Source organism: Vulpes vulpes, chromosome 6 (assembly GCF_048418805.1).
Source record: "Vulpes vulpes isolate BD-2025 chromosome 6, VulVul3, whole genome shotgun sequence".
In the NCBI taxonomy this organism is placed as follows: Eukaryota; Metazoa; Chordata; class Mammalia; order Carnivora; family Canidae; genus Vulpes; species Vulpes vulpes.
This window is the reverse complement of record NC_132785.1, coordinates 58957670-58978533: the sequence shown is the minus strand read 5'-3', so window position 1 is coordinate 58978533 and position 20864 is coordinate 58957670. Positions and strand designations below refer to the sequence as shown.

The window sequence follows — 20864 nt, the reverse complement described above, 5'->3', positions numbered from 1 at the left end:
GTTAGCCTCTGGGTGCTGGGGGACCAAAGCCCTCTCGTCTCCTCCCTCTCGTCTCCCTCTCGTGTCCCTCCTGTCTCCCTTGCGGGAGCACAAGACAGAGCCACCGAGAGGGCTGCGGTGTGAAGCAGAGCCTGAGGCCACACTCCACTCTCCCCCGGATCCGCTTCCGCATTAGGAACGCTCAATACAAAGCAGGTGCTCCCAAGAACGTGCTGCGTCTCCCTCAGCGGGCCAGTCAGGAGTACCTCCAGAGCAAGGATGGATCTCCCGCGCCACATCTCCGCCAAAGGCCGCGATGCAGGCTTGATGTTCTTCCAACATCTGGATTCTGGCTTTTCCTTCATCCTGTCATTGCAGGCACAACCCAAGGGGGGTTGTTGGTGCCTGTATGTGTGAACACATGTGTGCACGTGCGTGTGCACGTGTGTGTGAGTGGGTATGTGTATGAGAGCGCATCCCTGTGTACATGAGCATGTGCATGTGTGTGAGCACGTGCCTGCGTATGTAGGAGCAGGTACATGTCTGAGTCTGTGTGTGTGCGCACGTGTGAGCACATGACTGCATGTGCAGGAGCAGGTGTGTGTCTGAGTGTGTGTGGGCACATGCCTGCGTGTGTGGGAGCAGGTGCGTGTCTGAGTGTGTGCATGGGAACCTCACAGACATGTGGGAAGCAGCTACACCAGCAACTGTGAGTCCATGCCACAGAAACCAAGGTGCCAAGGGGAGAGACCCCTCTCTGACTCCAGGGCCAGCTCTGGTGACCTTGTTCACAGCCAGAGTGGACAGGACCCGCGGCGGTCTTTAGGGGCATCCCTGCAGCAGGGACAGAGCCATGGCCGCCTGGACCAGGCTCTCCAGCAGCTGGTGACCATCCATGGTTCTCTCCAGGAGGCTGGTTTTGGGCTCATCACAGGAGTGGAAACCCTGAGGAGGAGAGTCTGGTGTTTCTAGGACTGAACGATGGGGGCTCAGGCCACCTTACTTAAGAGGAAGAAGACTGTGGCCTGGCACATGGCCCATCTAGTCAAGCAGGACCAGCCTAGTGAATGGCCTGTGGCAAGCCAGGGTCAGGAGGTGGGGACAGAGCCCCCTGCTCCTCGTGCGTCTTCCACCTGCAATAAGCAGGGTCTGCATCCAGGACACTCCTTCCAGAGTGCAGGCCTTTTCTAAGGGGCGAACTCAGCGTCTGGAAGAAAAGGGAGACAGCAGAGGGCGCCTGGGCGTAACGAAATTCTCCCCCAGTTTGGGAGAGGGGTGTGTCCGGGAGGGGGGAAGGGTGTCCGGGACAGGGGAGTAGGTGCCAGAGCCACCTCGAACAGGTATGTCAATTGTGCACTTAGAAAGCAAGAGCTGTGACTACCATCCTGCCACCTCCCTGCCCCAGCTCTGGGCCCTCCCCCTTGGCGTCCTTTAATGCTTCCCATGTCCTCAGCCGCTCTACACACACGTACATACACACGTGTGCACAACACAGCACTCCTACTCCAACACATACATGCATATGTCCACATCCCCAGCACCCACTACGTATGCACAATACACACATGTGCACGTCATGAAGGCCCATGCACACACACACACTTTCAACATAGCCTGGCACCCCCACTCCACATACATGCACACATGCACACCATGTATGCACACAGACACACCCCAGCACCCCCATTCCACACATGCTCATTCACACACACGCACATACACACACACCCAGAACCCCCACTTCACACACGTACACACATGCACACATGCACACACATACTCCTGAAACCTTATCTTTCCCCTTCCATCCCTCAGGAACCTTGTGTGGAAAGTGAATTCAGATTCCCCCCTCATATGTATTTTAGGTTCAAATTCTATTCCCAGCAAAGAGATAAAGCTAAAGACATTTTAGAAGCTCGTATCTTAAATAGCAAAGTAGAGAAGATATATACAAAGAGCTCCAGATTCATTTTGCTATACTTTGCATTTTCTCACCTCATACTTCTATTTATGTAACCAAGTTATGACAATGAATTGGCATTTTCTTGTGGATGACATATGATCATCAACGCTTCCATGAGCAAAAGCAACCGAGGCAGTGACTGAGCTGTTTCTCTCCTGTCTATTTATTACGTAGCCATCTAACAAATCTTTCCTGAGCACCTACTATGTGTCAGGCACTGAGCCAAGAGCTGCGAGTGTCCTGACAGATGAGACCCACACAGCCTGTACCCGCACAGACCTTGCTTTACTCACACTGTATCTGTCTTTCTTTCCTATTTAAGCCAAGTACTTCAAAAATTAATGGTCATAATCACATTTTATGTAATCTTAGACAAGTTACTACTTCTCTAATTTTGGGTTTATCGTAATACCAGACTTGGTCCTATGCTGTCTGGTTTTGATGCAAGATTGAGAGTGTCTTGGAGATCTTACCACCAAACATTAACTGCACGTTGGATTTCTGACAAAGTTATGGAACTATTCACAGATGATTGGGAAAGTGTGTCTATGATCAGGAAAGAGGTAAAATGTTGTGGCTTCCGTCTTATGGAACAATACATATTAAATAAACTGTTAAACTTGCCACCTTTCAGTTCAGAACTAGTTTATTCCTTTCAAGGCGAGGGGATGGCGCTCGAGAACATGACTCAGTCTCAGTCCTGTGCCAACACAGGAGGAGTTCAAAAAAGGGTGAGTCACCGTCACATAGACGGGTCCGAGAATATAGGGGGGTGACCCACATGAAGACAGAGGGAGCCAGAAAACAGGGAATACAGGGTCCAAGCGAGGTCACAGCCTCAGAATCTTTCTCAACAAATAGCAGAGGAAGAGCACCAAATGTTCTACAATGACCTGATTTGACCAGGGTCATTTGGTGACGAATCCTAAAACATGAAGGAAGAGTAATGAGCCAAAGCCGTGACAGCCAGGCAGCTGCGACACTGAGGATGGAGCAGCCTTGCCATGGCCTGGGCCACAGAGGCACCAAGAGCACCCACTGCATGTGGCCTCCATGGCTAGCACCAAGATTGGCAAGACAAAGCGGAACAAAAGCCAGGACAAATGCTCAGAGTTGAATTTCCAGCTGCAAGCAAAACTCAGCAGCAGCAGGCCCCTATGTTCACCCTTCTCACAAATGTCACAGCTCCCAGGACCACCTTCTACCTCTGGCGTGTATGCAGTAGTGGGTGGGGCGCACCCAGCTGTGGGCTTCATGGTGGCTAGCTTTGTGGCAGTTACACAGCTGAGACCAGCAGCAGAGCCACAGGGCAGGACTGGGGACCCCCTGGACCCACTGTGAGAGGGAGCTCAGCTGAAACTCCATTGACCACTGACCTTCACGCGCCCTTCTCTGATGGGTGGCCGCAGGGAGGTCTGGGGTCTCCTGGAATCTGTCAGTTCAGAACCAGGAATCCTCGAAACGTCTATTTCTTTTCCTCAGTACCCGGTCACCCCAGGGGAGGGCCAGGAGAAAGGGTAACAGTATACATTCTCAGCAAATACCACGAAAAGACACAGTGTCCCTTCACTCAAGGGGATCTATGGACTGGCTCAAGTCTAGGAAGTGATTAAGGGACCATGACCCTGTTTTCATGATTTAGGATGGACTTTTGTTCACTTGATCTAGCACTGATCACTCAATCTAGACCTGTTCTGTTCATACAGATCAAGGAAGGGTTTAGTTGGCCTCCCATTTGTGTTACCTCTGGGAATGCTGTGATGAGTGAGCCAATACCGTGGGTCTCTGCATGTCAGACTATTCTGATTTCTGCTTTGATTGACTCTGCTGTGCATTGTGGTGACAACAACCACCCTGCATTTGGAGCTTGAGTGCCCCCACCTGTCCCCTTCCTCTTGGAATTCAATTACTCCCATTGTGTCATGTTTCACACTATGAAGTCCAGCCTTCAGAGAAGAATGATCACAGGGCTCTCCAGTTGACTGGGCACCCCCACAGATTAACTGCACCCAGTTATATTGTAGTGAAAGGGGAGCCCTCTGGACCCTTGCAGGGTGAGCAGGTCTTACATGATAAATCCACCCCAACACTCCAATGTCCCTAAGCCATTAGATACTATTAGATACATTATTTTTTCATGAGAGACAGAGAGAACAGAGAGACAGAGAGAGAGAGAGAGAGAGGCAGAGACAAAGGCAGAGGGAGAAGCAGGCTCCATGCAGGGAGCCTGATGTGGGACTCGATCCCGGGACTCCAGGATCAGGCCCTGGGCTGAAGGCAGCGCTAAACCGCTGAGCCCCCCGGGCTGCCCAGACATCTTAGCCAACCAATCACACAAGCCCTTGCTGACCTCTCAGACTAAGACACTGAACACACAATCTCTACTTAGTGAGCTCATATCCATAAATCCAACCTGATCCAATGTTATGTCCCTTCCACCATTGTCCCACACCTTTAATAGCCATCCCCACATATATTCCCCAGATTTCCGTTCATAAAAAGGGGGAAAACCACACAGTTCTTCCCAAGTATGGCAGATCTCCTCTTGGTCACATGGTCTCTTCAGGTCCCTTGGGGACTTGAGCCAAGCTTAGGTCTGGAAGCCAAGAGGAATGGGAGAGAGTCAGCAGTGCCCTGCATGGCCTTTCAGGGAACAACCTTTCCAGAACTGAGCTGTTGGTTAGACGTGGAGAAGTAGGAAAGAGGAAGCGGTATGAACTGGGTGCCCAGGAAATGGTGGAGTCAGAAGCTAGGATGGAGAGTGGAGTGTACACTCTGGGCTGGGGGTGGGGTATCTCATGTACGTACTGGAAGATTTAATTTTCTGTCTATATTTATTCATTTGAATAACTCAGTCATATGAAACATTTTTTCACCTCCTTAATGAGGTCAACTCAAGGTAGTATAGCATTGTTCGTTTTAGTTCTCAAATGTGATAAATACCAGGCTGTATTCATTCACACATATACATATATTTGGTCAGTTTTACTGATGTGTAATTTGCATACATACACCACATTTAAGTATATAATTTGATGAGCTTCAGCAGGCGGGCACCCTGCTACACTAACTCCCCAACACTCCTGTCTCTCCTATCCTGAGTCCCAATATGACCTGACCAGGGGTGCAAAATCTGTGACTGTGTTAGTTTCAAGTGTATGAAAGGAACATTGACAAAAGTAAGAGAAGTAGACAGACTCACTTCTGTAACTATAGATTTTAACATCCCATCCCTCTCTCAGTAATTGGTGGTCCAATTAGATAATTGATCTGTAAGGACATGTAAGATCCAACTGACACTATTAGCCACCTCAGCCTAATTGGTATAGAACCCTACACCTAACAACTGAAAAATATACATTTATTTAAAGTATGCATGGAATGTTCTCCAAGATAGACTGCATGCTGGGACATAAAGTAATTCTCGATGAATTTCAAAAGATTTGAAGATTCAAGAGTATGTTCTCTGAGTACAGTGGAACTAAAGTAGAAATCATTAACAATATCCCTGGTTAATGTCTAGATATCTGAAGATTAAACTTTTGTTACACAGGGCTACTTCTTCTATGCAATTTACTATAATTCTTTTTTTGTATTCATAGTCTTTCGAGTAACTTCCTTGAGATTATACATTAATTAAAAGCAGGGCCTGTGATTCAACCAACTCTGTCACACCCAATGTCCACACACTGCTTTGCTATAATAAGATCTCAGTAAGTGCTTGATGAGGGAGTAGGTGAGCAATGGTTTCCAGGAATCTAGGGAGAGCTTCACTCAGAGAAAAAAATTGCTTCAGGTAAAAAATGCCAGGGATTGTCAACAGGCTAGTGAAGAGAAATAGAGAAGGGTCTTTGTTGGTGACCTTGAATTAAAAGGTCATAGGAACACCCAAGTGCTCACATGTACATACCTGTGCACACAGGCTTCCAGGCAGGGTTGAGAATCATTATCTTAGACCTTCTCCTTTAGGTAAATGCATCTGGGGAGTCGGCCTCCCCTGTGCCTTTACATTTGGAAGCTGAATGTCTGCCACGGAGGGTGTGCAAACAGGCAAGTGTGGGTCCAGGAGGCTGGCAATGCTCCCAACTCTCAGCCAAACCACTCGATCACCCCTAAAGAACCCAGGCCTCTGGTCCCTCTGCACGTGGTTGCAGCTGCCCATGGCCCTCTGGGCCAGGAACACAGCATCCTCCAGATCCTATAATCCCAGGAGCCACCCTCACTCTCAGACCCCACCTAGAGTTTATTCTTGCTCTAAACTAGACAGAAGCAAACCTCTCCAATGACAGAGCCCAAAGGAACCCATTTGACCATAATACTCACATTTGCCTTCTTTTTCAGGGATACAAACCTATTTTGAGGCCAGTGACATGCAGTGGTACTTTCAAGTTGAGATGGAGTGTTTCCTATCCCCAGGCACCTAGAGTGAGTGTTGCAAATTCCCTGAAACACAAATAATTCCCATTAGCTCTGGGAAAGGGAAAGGTCAAACTGCCCTGTTTGAGTGCTTTGTGAATTGTTGTTATATAAGCAAACAAATAATGACCAAGCATCACCCCCCTAAGAACTACATGGAATCACCGACCTGCAGAGCAGGATGGGGTTCCTCTAGGGTGCTACTCATAATCACACCATTTGTTGCAACTGATTTGTGTCCCTCCCAACCCATAAACTAAAGTCCCAGTCCCCAGGACCCTCAGGACATGAGCTTTTTTGGGGTTGGTGCAAATGTAACTAGTTAAGATGAGGGCGTGCTACATCAGGCTGGGCCTAAGCCAATGTGGCTGGTGCCTTAGTGAATGGGGACTTTGGACTTGGATACCACATGGGAGAACACCACATGCAGGTGAGGGCAGGCACGGGCTGGTGCAGCAGGAGCAAGGAACACCGAGGACGGCCTGAGCACCAGAGGCTCAACGGAGTATGTTCTACGTGAACCGCTGAGCTAAATTGTTACAGGAGTTATCACGTGATGATGAAGGTGTTCATGAGATCCCTGCTTCCCAGATGAGGGACAAGAGGGGGTCTCCCAGGGGCTCAGGAACTCACTCAAGGACACACAGCTAGTGAGCTGTGGAGCGAGGGATGAGTCCAGGTGCTTCAGGCCAAGGCTCCGCTGTCTCTCCTGCATGACACCACCACATGCCGAGTCATCGCTTTGTTCCAAGACTACTTTAACTTTTATTTCGAAGCAATTTCAACTATAGAAAAGTTGTACAAACAGCACAAACAGCTGCTGTCGCGACCCTTCACCCAAGACGCCCATCTGGATGTCCTCACTGCACCAACCGATGTGACCTGAACACACCAAGCAGCCATCTGAGGCCAGGGATCTACACTCCAGGTTGTTGGTTGTTTTATACACTTGTTTCCTCTCTGAAGATGTCGAAGTGCCAGTGTGAATATGAATCATCACTAATAGTGCCGGCAATACTAGCCCATAAGTTCTAGTTTTCCTTGCAGAGTATCCCCAAGGAATTCCAGAAGCAGCTAGGCCTGCAGAAAATCCCATCTGCTCACCAGCTTCATGCCTGGTAACAGGGCTCACCCCATTTCTCTTCCGTTTCCAATCACACGAAGATAAATGCTACTAGGTACTGGCAGAAAACACGCCCTGAACTCCCCCTGCTGCAGAGAACCCTGGAAGCTCCATCTGCAGCAGAGCCAAGGTGGCCTGGGTCAGACTGCCCACAAGCCTACCGGCCTTGCTGTGAACCATGAGCAGGAGCCTCAGAAGGGAGCTCAGGCCGGAGCCACATGGACTCCTCCATGAGCTTGGGGGGGGGGGGGGGGGATGGCAGTGAGGGCCACATCAGCCCCTCCAGTCAAGCCAAGCCAAGTTGCAAAGCTGTTAGATTCTGATGTGGCAAGACTCCCCCTGCTTGCATGCCGAGCATTTCCATCAGAGGGTGTAGACAGAAGGGACAGGTAGGTTTCCTGGAAACAGACAGGGCCACACACCCGGCAGCCCTACAACAGGCCCCACAAAAGGTTTTGTTTGAATGATGGAATGTCTCTCATTCCTTTTTGAATTGGCTGGGCATAATTTAAATATAGGAAGAGTTCACAGAAGATATAGATTTCTGACTTGTCCTAAAACAGTGGAGGAGCCATTTGGCCACTCCCAGCCAGCACTTGTGTGAAAGCTCTGCTGCCACCCAGGGCTTCCCCCTTGAGTCCCCACCCTTCCCAAGGCCAAAGCTGCTGGCTCCCACGCTTCCCTCACCTCGCTGGTCCTGACTCACCAAGTGGGCACCCCTGTCTGCAGGCCTTTAAATTGACCATAGCAATGTGTATGAGTTAGAGAAAAAAATACAGTAAAACAACAACTAAAACAATAAAATGAGAGCCAGAGTAAATGGTAATAACATTGTAAAGGAGCATATTTCCAGGTGGAAACCAGTCTCAGAGCAGAACTTTGAGTGTGGACAGTTTGCTTTTCATAAAACCCTTTATGTACTTCACACGAGGAAGTTTATTGCGTAGAGAAGAAATTAAAACGAAGCTTCATTGAACAGGGGCAGTAGCCTGACATCTCTGGAGGGCCTAGTCTCCATCCACTCCAGGCTGCGTACACAAGAGACATGGAGCCAAGCCTTGTCTGCCTCATCTCACTTGTCCTGCCTTTAATCATTTTCGTTAAATCGAGAGAAGGAGCAACTTCAGGTGTGTTTCAAGTTAACGCTGAGAACAGATGTTTGTCTGAGCTTTATAAAAACACTGGTTGGGGCACCCTGGGTGGCTCAGTGGTTTAGCGCCTGCCTTTGGCCCAGGGTGTTATCCTGGAGAACCGGGATCGAGTCCCATGTCGAGATCCCTGCATGGAGCCTGCTTCTCCCTCTGCCTGTGTCTCTCATGAATAAATAAATTAAAATCTTTGAAAAAACAAAAAACAGTGGTCATAGGATGTTATTGAGTTTTTGAATTTGTAAGAAAATATTTGCCAGAAAAATCTTGCATTATGAATACCTTAAGTAAATAATTGTGACCTCATTTTATCATTGTAAGCTGGAATTTATATCTTACATGGTCGGTGAGGTTATGGACCTCTCCATCTGGTTCTATGTATGCAACAATCTATGTGTTGTATATAGTATAGGTAGAAATATTACAAAATTAGGGCTGATTTTGAAAATGGAATGTAAATCAGGCAAAGAAATGAATACTTTGGCTTCTTTATTTACTAGGAGCGATTCTTCTTCCAGAGCTGGGGTCTCAACCAGGGGCAACATCTGGCAATGTCTGGAGACATCCTTGGGTGTCAAACTAGTCTCAGGGTGCTGCCAGTACCTAGCAGTTGGAAGCTAGGGGTGCTACTCAACACCCTGCAGTGTCCAGGATGGCTCCCTGATGGAAAATGATCTGGCAAAAAATGTCGAGAGACTCTGTTCTGGAAAGGTAAGTGGCAGAGAGATAATTATGTTAGAATTTGAAGCAAATGGTTCATCTGCATAGCTTACGCAAAGAAAAGCACACTTGTTCAAAACTATCCAAAATGGCAAAGCTCAAAATCACCTGCTAAGTGCCTGCCTTCTGCAGAGAGCAACCAGGAACGCTGGGAAGGTGTTTGAGAGCCAGGCTGTTGTCCATTTGGAAGAATGCCTGGTCGTGTTTGACCACTGCACATCCCATGCACGGCTCAGGAGGCAGTATGCGCTCATTAGTGAGAGGGCATTCCCAGAATCATTAACCAGCAGTTCATTCACCATTAAACTATCACAGCTTGAATCTTTAATTATGGTTATGATCCGTTTCTAAGTTAAAAAAACATGGAAAAGCCCAACTGTATGCATTCAATAACCACATCTACTCAAATATGAACCATTGTTAATGTTTAGGATATAGACTATGAGTCTTTGCCTTGGCTTAGATGTACAGAATTTTTTAATATAAAAATAAGATTCTGCTACATACACATGTGGTTTGCCTTTTATTATTTAATGATATATTATAACTATGTTCCTGTATCAATAAATATATTCATGGAGTGATTAAAATATAGATTTTTCTAAAATCTGTACATAGTGTTCCATCTTATGGATGTACCATCATTTGGTTTAACGATCTTTTATGGTTGGATATATAGGTTATTGTTAACTTTTTACTAATTTAAATAATCACACTAAAATAATACTAGACAAATCTATGTAAACATCAATGATAATTCTTCAGGATAAGTTCCTAGAACTAGAAATTATGATCATCAATACTTTATTATAGTATTGCCAAATTGTTCTCCCAAAAGTATATGTTGATCCATAGGCTTGCTGGTGTGCAAATCCCACCCTTACAAATAATAAGTGTGAGGAATTACCGGATATTGCCATTATTGGGGGAGATATAATATTTTCATTTCACTAATTTGATTATTTGCAAGAATAAATTCTTTTTCAGTAGGCTTACTGGGTACTTATTTTCTGCATATTTTTATGTATAATCTGTTCGTGTCCTTTGCTCATTTTTTAATTGGTCATTATCCTTCTAGTCTGACGTTTGCTTTTAAATATAATTTATTCAGTAAATTCTTTCTTAAGCCTATCTTGTCCTTTATGGAGTTTACTTTTTAATCTACATGGAACAATTTAGTGTCTATAATCATTTTTAACCTGATCCTTTCATATTTCTCAATCAGTTCCTCACTATTTGATTGTATAGTTTTTTTTAAAAAATCATGCTATAGTTGGATTTTTTCGATGTCCATTCTGTTCAATTTAACAGATATTTTCTGTACACCTCCTATTCTGCTAGCACTGTGCTAGGAGTTGGAGGTACAGAGAGAATAATCCAGGAGACAGCTAATCCAGAAGCGAGGCTACTCCAGGAGAGAGAGATACTAGAGGAGAAAGGGATAGCCCAGGAAAGAGACTATTCCAGGAAAGAGAGCTATTCCAGAAGAGACATACTCCAGGATAGAGGATATTCTAAGAGAGAGGATACTCCAGGAGAGAGGGATACTCCAATAAAGAAGCTACTTCAAAAATAAAAATAAAAATAAAAAAAAAAGCTACTTCAAGACAGAGGAGTACTCCAGGAGAGAAGGATAATCCATGAGAAAGTCTACTCCAGGAGAGAGAGCTACTCCAGAAGAGAAGACACTCTAAGAGAGATGCTACTCTAGGTGAGAAGCTACTCCAGGAGCAAGGGATACCCCAGGACAGAGGGATAGTCCAGGAGAGAGGATAATCTAGGAGAGAGGATACACTAAGAAAAAGCCTACTCCAAAAAAAGAGGACTACTCCAGGAGAGAAGGACAATCCATGAGAGAGACTACTCCAGGAGAGAGGATACTCCAGGTTCCATTCCTGAGAGGGAGTGGGAGGGACAGAGGAATAACAGATAAAGGCAAGCTCACTCACGAGAGGAATGAAGCAAACACCCACACAAGTGATTTTGTAATCAAACGTAAACATGTGTGGAATCTTTCATTAACATTTCAATCAAATAAAAATGTTCCTGACATTAACAAAGCTCAGAATGTTTAATTATTTTAAAACTTCATGAAACTCATTTCTGGACAGCAGACTGTCATCTATGGATTGACTTGTCTCTGTCCTCTGGGCACCTCCTGACGACAAAGCCCCTTCCCTTCCTGCCCACTTCAGGGGGCACCTCACTTCCTACCTGCTCGGGTTGGAGGGGCGGGGGAGTCTGATGGAAGCCAGGAAACCCTTCCAGGAAAGATGTGGTTCTGCCTCAGTCTTTCTTTCATCTTTTCCCTACCAAAATAAATCACCTCTAGGTTACTAATGACGTAGTATGGGATCTAGATTCTTACAGTGGAAAAAACCCCAAATCAACTCTAAGTGTGGCTTTATAAACTTTTGAATATTTTGGATCAGATATCATAACTCCCACAAAACTTGTGACTTTAGTGTGACTCACTGTTCTCGGGGAAGGCAGTTTCAGGGCACGGATGCTAGAATTTGCTTTGAGAGTACAGGACCCTCGCAGGTTGGTTAAGGAGGATCATCACAAGGGAAGTGAGTGTGGGGGCACCCTTCCTCTTCCCCAGCCAGCCTGCAACCCTCTTCAGAGCCATACTTTTTGGGAGGAGCGAGTGTGGGCAGTAGACCCAGCCCCCACCCCGCAAAAGGGTCCCATGATGTGCACGTGCATCCACTGGCTGGAGGGGGCCCGCAAGGCTGTAGATTCTGGACGTTATTGTCTGTCTCTGTCCCTGTCTGCCACACTGGGGCACTTAAAACAGCAGAAATGTATCCCCTTGTAGTTCCAGAGGCCAAAAGTCTGAAATCAAAGTGTTGACAGGGCCACCTTCCCTCCAAAGGCTCTGGGGAAGGACCCTCCAGCTTCTTCTGGCTACTGGCAGTCCCAGGCATCCTCAGTTTGCAGCCACAACCAAATCACAGCAAGGACAGCATGGCAGGGGGAGGCCAGAGGCCATCTCCCACATCCCTTAGTGGGTGGGGGTCAGTTAGGCCTGCTAGGGAAGAGCCTGGTGTGGATATGGGGGATGAAGGGCAGCTACCTGTGCCCCTTGACTCTCCCCAGCCCTGCACTCCACTGCCCCTCAGGCTGAGGCCTGTGATGTGAGCCAGTGCCCCGTTGGCCTACTGGGGGCTAACCCCTCCAACAAAGCAGTGGCTCCCACATTGGTTTTCATAACAAGAATTGCAGGAAAATCTAGGTCTTTAGGCAGCCAGTGCCCATCTGACCGCAGTGAGGGTGTCTGACAGTGCTGGATCTGTAAGGGGAGCCGAAATTCTAAAATAAACATGACATGTGACAGCATATCTCAGCTGGTTGAGTTTTGAGGTTACTGGTTCAGACCAGGACCAGGGACAGCTGGGCCCGTGGTACATGAGCCCATCAGAGAAGCTGAGCTCACCCGTCAGGGCACTGGGATGTCTGTGGCTTCCTGCCGGGCAGGTGTCCCCCCCCCCCACATGTCCCTGGTCACAGCTGGAATATAGCCTCGAGGAAGAAGCCGCCACCCTTTCAAACAGGGTCAGTGCCTGGCATCACCGGCATGAAGTGCCATCACCGACGGATTTGTCATTTGGCAAATAGATGCACATGGGAGAAACATCTGCTAATGGTGAACAAATCTATTTTAAGAGCCCAAGAATGAACTAGGATGGCAAGAGCATTTATACAGGAGGAGCTACCTGACTGGTCGTTCTCTTAATGGAACCAGTATTTGAGAAGTGAGGCTTCATTGCAAGAAAATCACCACTTAGCCACATATAGCCAATTCTAGAAAGCCATGCTTGGCGCAGAGCACTCGACACACACTACCTGGGACATGGGCAGAGGGCAGGCGCTGGCCTGGGAGATGGCGCAGGGTGGGAGGGAGGACGTCTCAAGCCTGGGATGACTCCCCCGGGGGCCCCCACCTAAGCTCACCTACCTCCCTAAAGCACACAATGCTCATCTGGGGAGGAAGCCCAGTCTGGGGTTCAAACTGACACACAGAACTTAAAAACTGAGCAATCAAGAGATACAGAATTAAACCCTCTTTGAAAAGTAAGCCTACTGTCAAGGTTATTGATTTAAATTCATTTGTTTATTCAACGATTCATTGTAGAGTTCCAATTTCTGCTAGTTTTCAGATGTCAAAATCAGCTGCTTTATTCACCAGCAGGACTTTGCCTTTTGACCATTGTGGCCATTTGTGTGTGTGTGTGGGGGGGGGGGGGGGGATGGAGGGAGGGAGTAGGGGGAAGGAGCAAGAAGCAAAGGATTTAGGACCTGCATCTGCAAAAAAGATCTCAATTTTTACAGTGGGCTTTAGAAATCCTTCTGAGGCTAGGGTTGAATCCTAAAGTCCGCAGAGGTGTTGGACCAGCTCACCTTTCTACCCTGCAACAAAGAGGGAAGAGCAGATGTACTGCCCTCACGGCCAGGCCCAGCCACGCTGTCTGGCCCACAGTGTCCTCCCTGCTGCCTGGGCTCCGGCATCCGCCCAGCCCACAGAAATCTTGGTTAACCCTGTGTCCTGGGAGCCAGGCAAGGAGCCTGTTCGACTGGATACATGGCTTCTCTGCACACAGGGCCCGTGGACCGTTCCCAGTCATACCACTACAGTTCCATTTCATAAAGGGCACAGGTCCACGGAGCCCTTGACCAAGAACACATAGAGATGTGTCCTGGAAACAGTGGGGGGGGGGGCACAGAGCGACTGTCCCCGCAGCCTGAGGCAGCAGCCTCACTGGGCTTGCGGTCCAGGGGACATAGCAGCGACAGGCCAGTGGCAGGACAGACAGGACCATTGGGGAAACGCAGGACACGGGCACAGGCAGGCTCAGAACCTCGGAGTGCAAGAGGACTCCAAACACACTGGGACTCCAGCCCGGATTCCACGGGCACCAACACCGCGAGCTAGCGGGCGGCCTGGCCCGGAACGGGAGAGCCGTTTGTTTCTAGGGCAGCGCAGGGAAGCAGCTGGCCGGGTCGGGTGGAAGAGCACTTGTCAAAGAGGTGAAGGCCATGACGGGAAGCAGGAGGCAAACAGAGGCACGGGAGCTGGGGAGGCGACACTGAACCGTGAGAGGACACAGCAGCCAGCAGCACGAACACCACCCGCGCCACCGCCGCTGAGCGCGTCCACCCCAGAGCCTCCGTGTGCTCTGGGTTTAGACGTGGGCTTTCCTTTTCTCTTCAAGACACCAAATCCAGATTCTCAACGGTGTGGGCTGGTACTCTCCGGTGGCTTTCCTTGATGCTCTGACCTCTTGGGCCCCAGGGAGATGGACCTGGGAAGTTGGGTCACGCACAGTCTCAGCTGCAGAAACACAAACACATTTTCCTTGCAACCTCACAACTTTTCTACATGTTTGTAAAATCTGGGGGCTGGGCAAGGGTAGGATTTGCTAAACTATAGTGGATGACTTTATCTGGTTTCATTCCATTTTGAGTTTAATCTCTCTCTCCAGCAAATAAAACAGTCTGGCTCATGTTAGACTTTTCCTAAAGCACCTCATTCCTCTTTCCTCACTGTGCAGACAGCTCTTAAATCTATATATTCTTAGACCTCAGGTCTTTCCTGAGCTCCATCACGGTGAGTCCTGCTTGCTTCCTGGGCCTGCCCATCCAGACACACTCACAAGTACTTCCCATGGTGCTTCACTGGAGCAGAGAAGCCAGCAAAACACAAAAGTCTTGAGCCCCACACAACTTAAATTCTAATGGACAGCCTGTTGGCAAATCAGTGCATCCAGTGGGGCATGCAGAAACCACACCACGTATTTTGGTTCAGGGATCTGGTAACACAGGTGATGGAGGCTGGGAAGGCGAATAAGGAGAAGATAAGGTTCTTAATTGCAAGAAGCAACTGCCATCCCCAGGACTAGTGGGCCCAGGAGAGGGAGGCCGTGCCCCAGCTTCCCAGTAGCATGAGGGGTGTTTGACATGCGGTCAGGGCTAGGGCAGTGGAAGGATGGCTAGTGCTGCACCTGCTCACTGAGCAGATCGTGACAGAAGCCAGAAGCAAGCCCCTCTCCCCTCCTGCCTCCTAGGCCTTCCCCCATCATCGGGAGACTCCAACAAGATGTCAACACCTCCAGGGTGTGGATGTGGCACCTCAGCCCCATCACTGCAAAGCAAAGGAAAGAGGGGTTCCAGGACCGCGGCTGAGTCACAACGGGTAGGGAACACATGCCAAAGCCAGCTCTCTTTTATGACTTCCTATTTCAGCTAACAGCACCAAATTTCTTTAAGAAATGAAAATGGATCTGCATCTTCATTCACACACGATCAGTGGCCAAACTCCATAGATAGTGACTGGCAATCATCCTTTCTTTCCCGGCCTGTCTCGGGGACTGTGAGGCACAGCTCTGAAGTAAATTAGCTCACCTTGAGCCTCATGTAAAAAGAAAGAAAGAAATTAACTAACTTCTGGTTGCACTTCAGTTACATTTGTGTCCAATCAATGCACAATATGGAAATATTAAATAATAATTCTAAAATTAATTTAATAGTAAAGTATTAAAAGGAGCTAGAAGAACCTTATTACTAATTTGAAAGACCTCTAGGGGTGCTTGGGTGGCTTAGTAGGTTAGGTTCCTTGGTTTCAGCTCAGGTCCTGGGATAGAGCCCCATGTTGGGCTCCAAACTGGGCAAGGAGCCTGCTTAAGAGTCCCTCTCTCTCCTTCTTCCTCTGCTCCTCCCCTGTCCCCCAACCCCCTTGCTCTCTCAATCAATCAATCAATCAATCGATCACCAACCTCTAATGGGACAGAGAAATACTATCCTACATTATCCTGTCTACCAAGCTAGCAAACTGCTAAATGTCTGTTGCAATGCCCGTTGTTTCATGACTCATTTTCCAGAGGATGATCCAGTGTCTCCTGTTCCCTGTGAAGCACAGGTGTCTGCAAGTTTTTCAAATGCTCTTTGCATGTAGCTTGGTCCCAAGGCTACAATTTCCGAAGACGGCCACAATGATGTCTCCCATAGCACATGCTTTTTCCCCCTTAAAGGATGTGACCTTGACACTTCTTTGATCAAGCCAGCAGGTTCCACCACTGGACTCTGGGCAGACTTTGTGACAGTCCTGACCAACAAAGTGGCTGAGCTGATGCTGTGAGGCCCCTGAGACTAGATGATGCCATAAGAGCATCATGCATTCCGATGTGGCTGTCTGGGGACACCTGCTCTGGGAACCCAGCTGCCATGTTGTGAGGGAAGCCCAAATGAGCCCGCCAGGTTCTTACAGTTTTAGCAAAGTTCCTTTGCATCTAGCCTTGTCTCACCTTTATTTGAGCCATGGGTTGTTTTGTACACAGATGTGGCTGTACTCATGATAATCCCAACAACAAGAGGGTTATTTTCTACTTCTCTCAGAGTAACTTAATAGCTTCAGACCATCTTCAGCTATATCTCTGCAAGTTGAAATCAGTTGGAGACACAGGAGAAGAAAAGAATTTGGCCTGCTCTGATCTCTTTCGTTTCACAAAGGAGAGAAAGAATCTGGTAACATTTTAGTTAGCTTTTTCATCTATTTTTAATTATATAAGCAAAACAAGTGCATTTTAAAGCAATTCTGGGGGTTTCTGGGTGGCTCAGTGAGTTAAGCATCTGCCTTTGGCTCAGGTCATGATCTCAGGGTTCTGGGATCCAGTTCTGCATCAGGCTCCCTGTTCAGCGGAGTATCTGTTTCTCCCTCTGCCTCTGTGCCTCATGTACTCTTTCTCACACATGCACACGCACACAAAAATACATTTTTAAAAACTCTTTTAAAAGAATAAAGCAATTCCAAGATACACAAAAGCATCCTAGACAAAGCTAGTGTTCCCTTGAACACCCACCCCTCACTTGTCCCTGCTCTCTTAACCACTTGACATGATCTCTTCAGGTCTCTCATGCTTGATCACATGCATGTGTTCCCATAGAAAATACTTAAATTGTGATAAAACTATGTCATCTCATTCTGTGTGGAGTTTTTTTTGAAAACATATAAACTTAATGATATGATTGAGGTTGTTCTGCATGTCCCTCTTTATTTTTTAGCCACACTCAAACTCCCTACACTCCAGAGTACCTTCCCTGCTTTCAGCAGCACTTCCTCCTGTGTGAGGGGTCAGGGTGTCAAATGTCTTATTTATGTAACAGACTGCATTTCTGTTTCTTGTTCTCCTTTCAGTTTTGCATTTATTTGGGGCCATTTCTGATTGGTTAAGAGTAAATGTCTAATTTTGTTACATTTTCCTGCAACCAAATATCTTTTGCATATTTTCTGTTGGGTGTGTAGGGTTATTTCCTTCATATAGAACAGTTTTTGTTACAACATGAGGAATATTTTTTATCACATCTTATAGTTGGTTATTACAGAAAAGCTATTTATTTTATTCTATCCATTTTTATCCATCACCTTGCTAAATTTGGGGGTAAGCGTTAATATTAATGAAATCTAAAGATCAGATAGTGGTAATCTTAAGGGATATATTATAATATAATGTATAATACATCCATCTTGTTTTCTTGATTTTGGTAGATATTTTACAGTTGGTTAGGAGGAAGCCATTGTTTGTAAAAAATACATACTGAAATATTATGGGAGTGATGCAGTGTCATGCCCTCAATTTATTCTAAACAGCTCAGGAAACATATTTTGTGGTATGTACTATTATTTGCAATTTTGTGTAAGCTTAAAAATTTTTTTTTGACGGATCCTGCCACAGGTTTATTTGTACAAGTAGCACAGAAGGACACCAGGCCCATGCAGACAGAAGCCCAGGGGTCATACCAGTCCTTCCATCCTCACACTGGCAGGCAGAAGCCTCTACACTGGAACCTTTGTGGCAGCCTGGGCACCTTTGGGAGCCTGCACTGCAGGAGTAGGAGCAGGAGCTGGAGCCAGGGTTGCACCTGCAGCCTCGGCCTCAGTTTGAGCCTTGGCCTTGGCCTTTGGCCAGCAGAGCCTGAGACATTTAGAAATGTGGGCATGAGCACATTTCCTGAGCTTAGGGTGAGTGATGTAGGCAAATCGATTGAGCTTGTGGCTGCTGCCCTTTGGGATCTTGGGCTTAACCTCCTTGGGCTTAACAAGGGCCTTGATAGCCTCAGCATGTGCAGTCATGGCCTTGGCATTGCTGGCCTGCATCTTCTTCAGGCCCTTCTTGTGCTTCTTGGCAAAGTGCATGTTCCTTAAGAACTTGGGGTCTATCCCCTTAAGAGATTTGTATCTTTGTGACCAGGGTTTCTTGATGCCATTTCTGTGCCATTTTCATGACTGATTATGCATGGTGTGGTTCTTGGACTTGGCCATGTCTGCACCAAAGCCACAGCTCCCCAAGTGCTTCCAACTGCAAGAGAAAAAGAGACAGCTTAAAAATTTTTTAAGTTTATTTAGAAAGCACTTGGAAATGCCTGCTTCCAAAAAAGTGAAGATTTAGAAGATAGCCACAAAATCTTTTAGCCAAGAGATTTTTGAATACATGCAACTGTGATGCTTGTCAAGTCAGAAAAGCAGACACGTCTGCTGGTGAAAAGGTACTAGCTAGCTCAGCACTGTCTACACCCTCCTGTTGGGCAGGTAGTGATAGTTCCAGATCCATGTGCCCCATCATCTCAGGTGAAGCTGTTAGCTCCGCTAGGCATGCCTTCTTGTCTCCTTCTTTCTTGGCTGCCTATTACACTCGACTTTTCTGGAAGCTTGAATCCCACAGTCAGCTGCCAAGTAAAATTATTGTGTTCTGGTCCCAGCTGAACTTTTTCAGAAACAATTTACCAATGCTCTTCCAGGGCAGGGGCTAGACAACTGACTTTCTGAGTCCCTTCCAATTCTGTGATTCTGGATATAAAAATTAGGTAATGAGTACCCTGGGGATATGAACTCCTGTCAGCTGCTTCGCCTCCCCCATCCACCTGCTCCGAGCAAGGGGCTGGACTGGGTGGAGAACATCACGGGTAACCCAAGTCAGCCTTCCGGGCAGTGGATTAAAGGGAAGCCTTTAAATACTACCAGCTGTCGCCTTCTCAGGCAGTTTCTGGGAACAGGTCTACTTAGTTCAAGCAATATTTTGGGATTTTCCTTAGGAATACTCAATTAAGAAATACCAAATGCCAGTTTCATGAATCAGTTCAGTCACATTCAGAATTTGATGCCTTTCATACACATTAGAGAAACCGAATATACAAATGGACAATGGCCAGAACGTATATAAAAATAGAACTTTGACCACAACCTGCAGCAGCCTGCCCAGGAAACCAACCCCTTATCTATAATAAACAACCCAGACAGCCAACCTGCTGTGAGTCAGACCTACAGTCACCAGAGGGCCATCTCTAGTGACAATCCCAGAGAGTGGCCAGTAACTTCTGGAACAATCAGCCCCACATGTCCAGGGCTTGATCAATAACTGACAGCTTCCCTCACTCGGGTCCCTGATTCCAACTCTGGACCAACCAGAGAAAGCCAAGTATGAGCCTGGAACCAATCACATAGGACTCCAGCTCCTGGTCACCCCTTCCAGTGCCCTCAGACCAGCAGCTGCCTCCACCAGGGCACACAAGCGCTGTCCCCTTGTCCAGTATAAGCGCTCCCCTCCCCTGCCTGCCTTGTCTCTCCCAATCACAAGTGATGGCAGCCGACACTCTGCTACATAGCTGGCTCTGAATAATCAGCCTTTGCTTTTCTCATTTGGATAGAGTTTATTTCCCCAATATTTTAAGGTATTTAAACCCACACATTATCCCACTTGATCCTCATATAACCCATAAGAAGGGTGGAGCAGGTGCCCTTCCGTGTCCTTAAAGACACAAAACTTCAAAGGACCCACCTGAAGATGCCCAAGGTCAGGCTCAACACCAGAATTAGGTCATCTGGTTTTTCAACTCCTTGACATGCATTGTTACTTATTATTGTTACCTTATATCCTGAGGCTAACTGAAAATAAGGTTCTTAAAGATAAGTTAGTCAGTGATTTTTAAAGTTTTCATTGGATTTTGTACAGGGTTTTTAACTCCATCAAAAATCCCTTCCTGACACTGTGCCAGTAGAATAACCCAGTTCCCCTCACCTCCCTGAGTCACAGGGAAACATGAGTAAAGACCACCCAGAAATTCAGAGAAGGACATTGTTGACAAGACTACTCCCCAGTTCTACTGGAGTCCTGCCTCCCACCAAGCCCTGAAGTTCACCGAGATTCTTCAACGAGCACATGTGCTCTGACCTCCAACTTGGCCATGGATCTCCACCATCCAGCCACAAGCTGAAACTCCTCTGTCCTGCAAAGAAAGCTGTCCTGTTGAGGGCTGAATGCATATGCATATTCTATGCTATCCTCTGTGCCAGGGATACTCAAATGTGTAAACTGTCCCTCCTGTCATTAAATTCAGCTTAACAGGTGACAAAATATAATCATTATAGTACATTAGACCCAGGCATCCTGCCATCTGAGAACACATAGGTTTTCATCGATGGGCTTATGGGGCTGTAAAACCCAAACTGCAGGTGATATTT

At 47.1% G+C, this 20864-nt stretch overlaps 1 pseudogene; it reads right to left on the bottom strand.

Moving 5' to 3' along the window:
* Positions 1–18182: 18182 nt before the first annotated feature.
* Positions 18183–18675, bottom strand: LOC112927494 (large ribosomal subunit protein eL29 pseudogene; annotated as a pseudogene).
* Positions 18676–20864: the final 2189 nt, after the last annotated feature.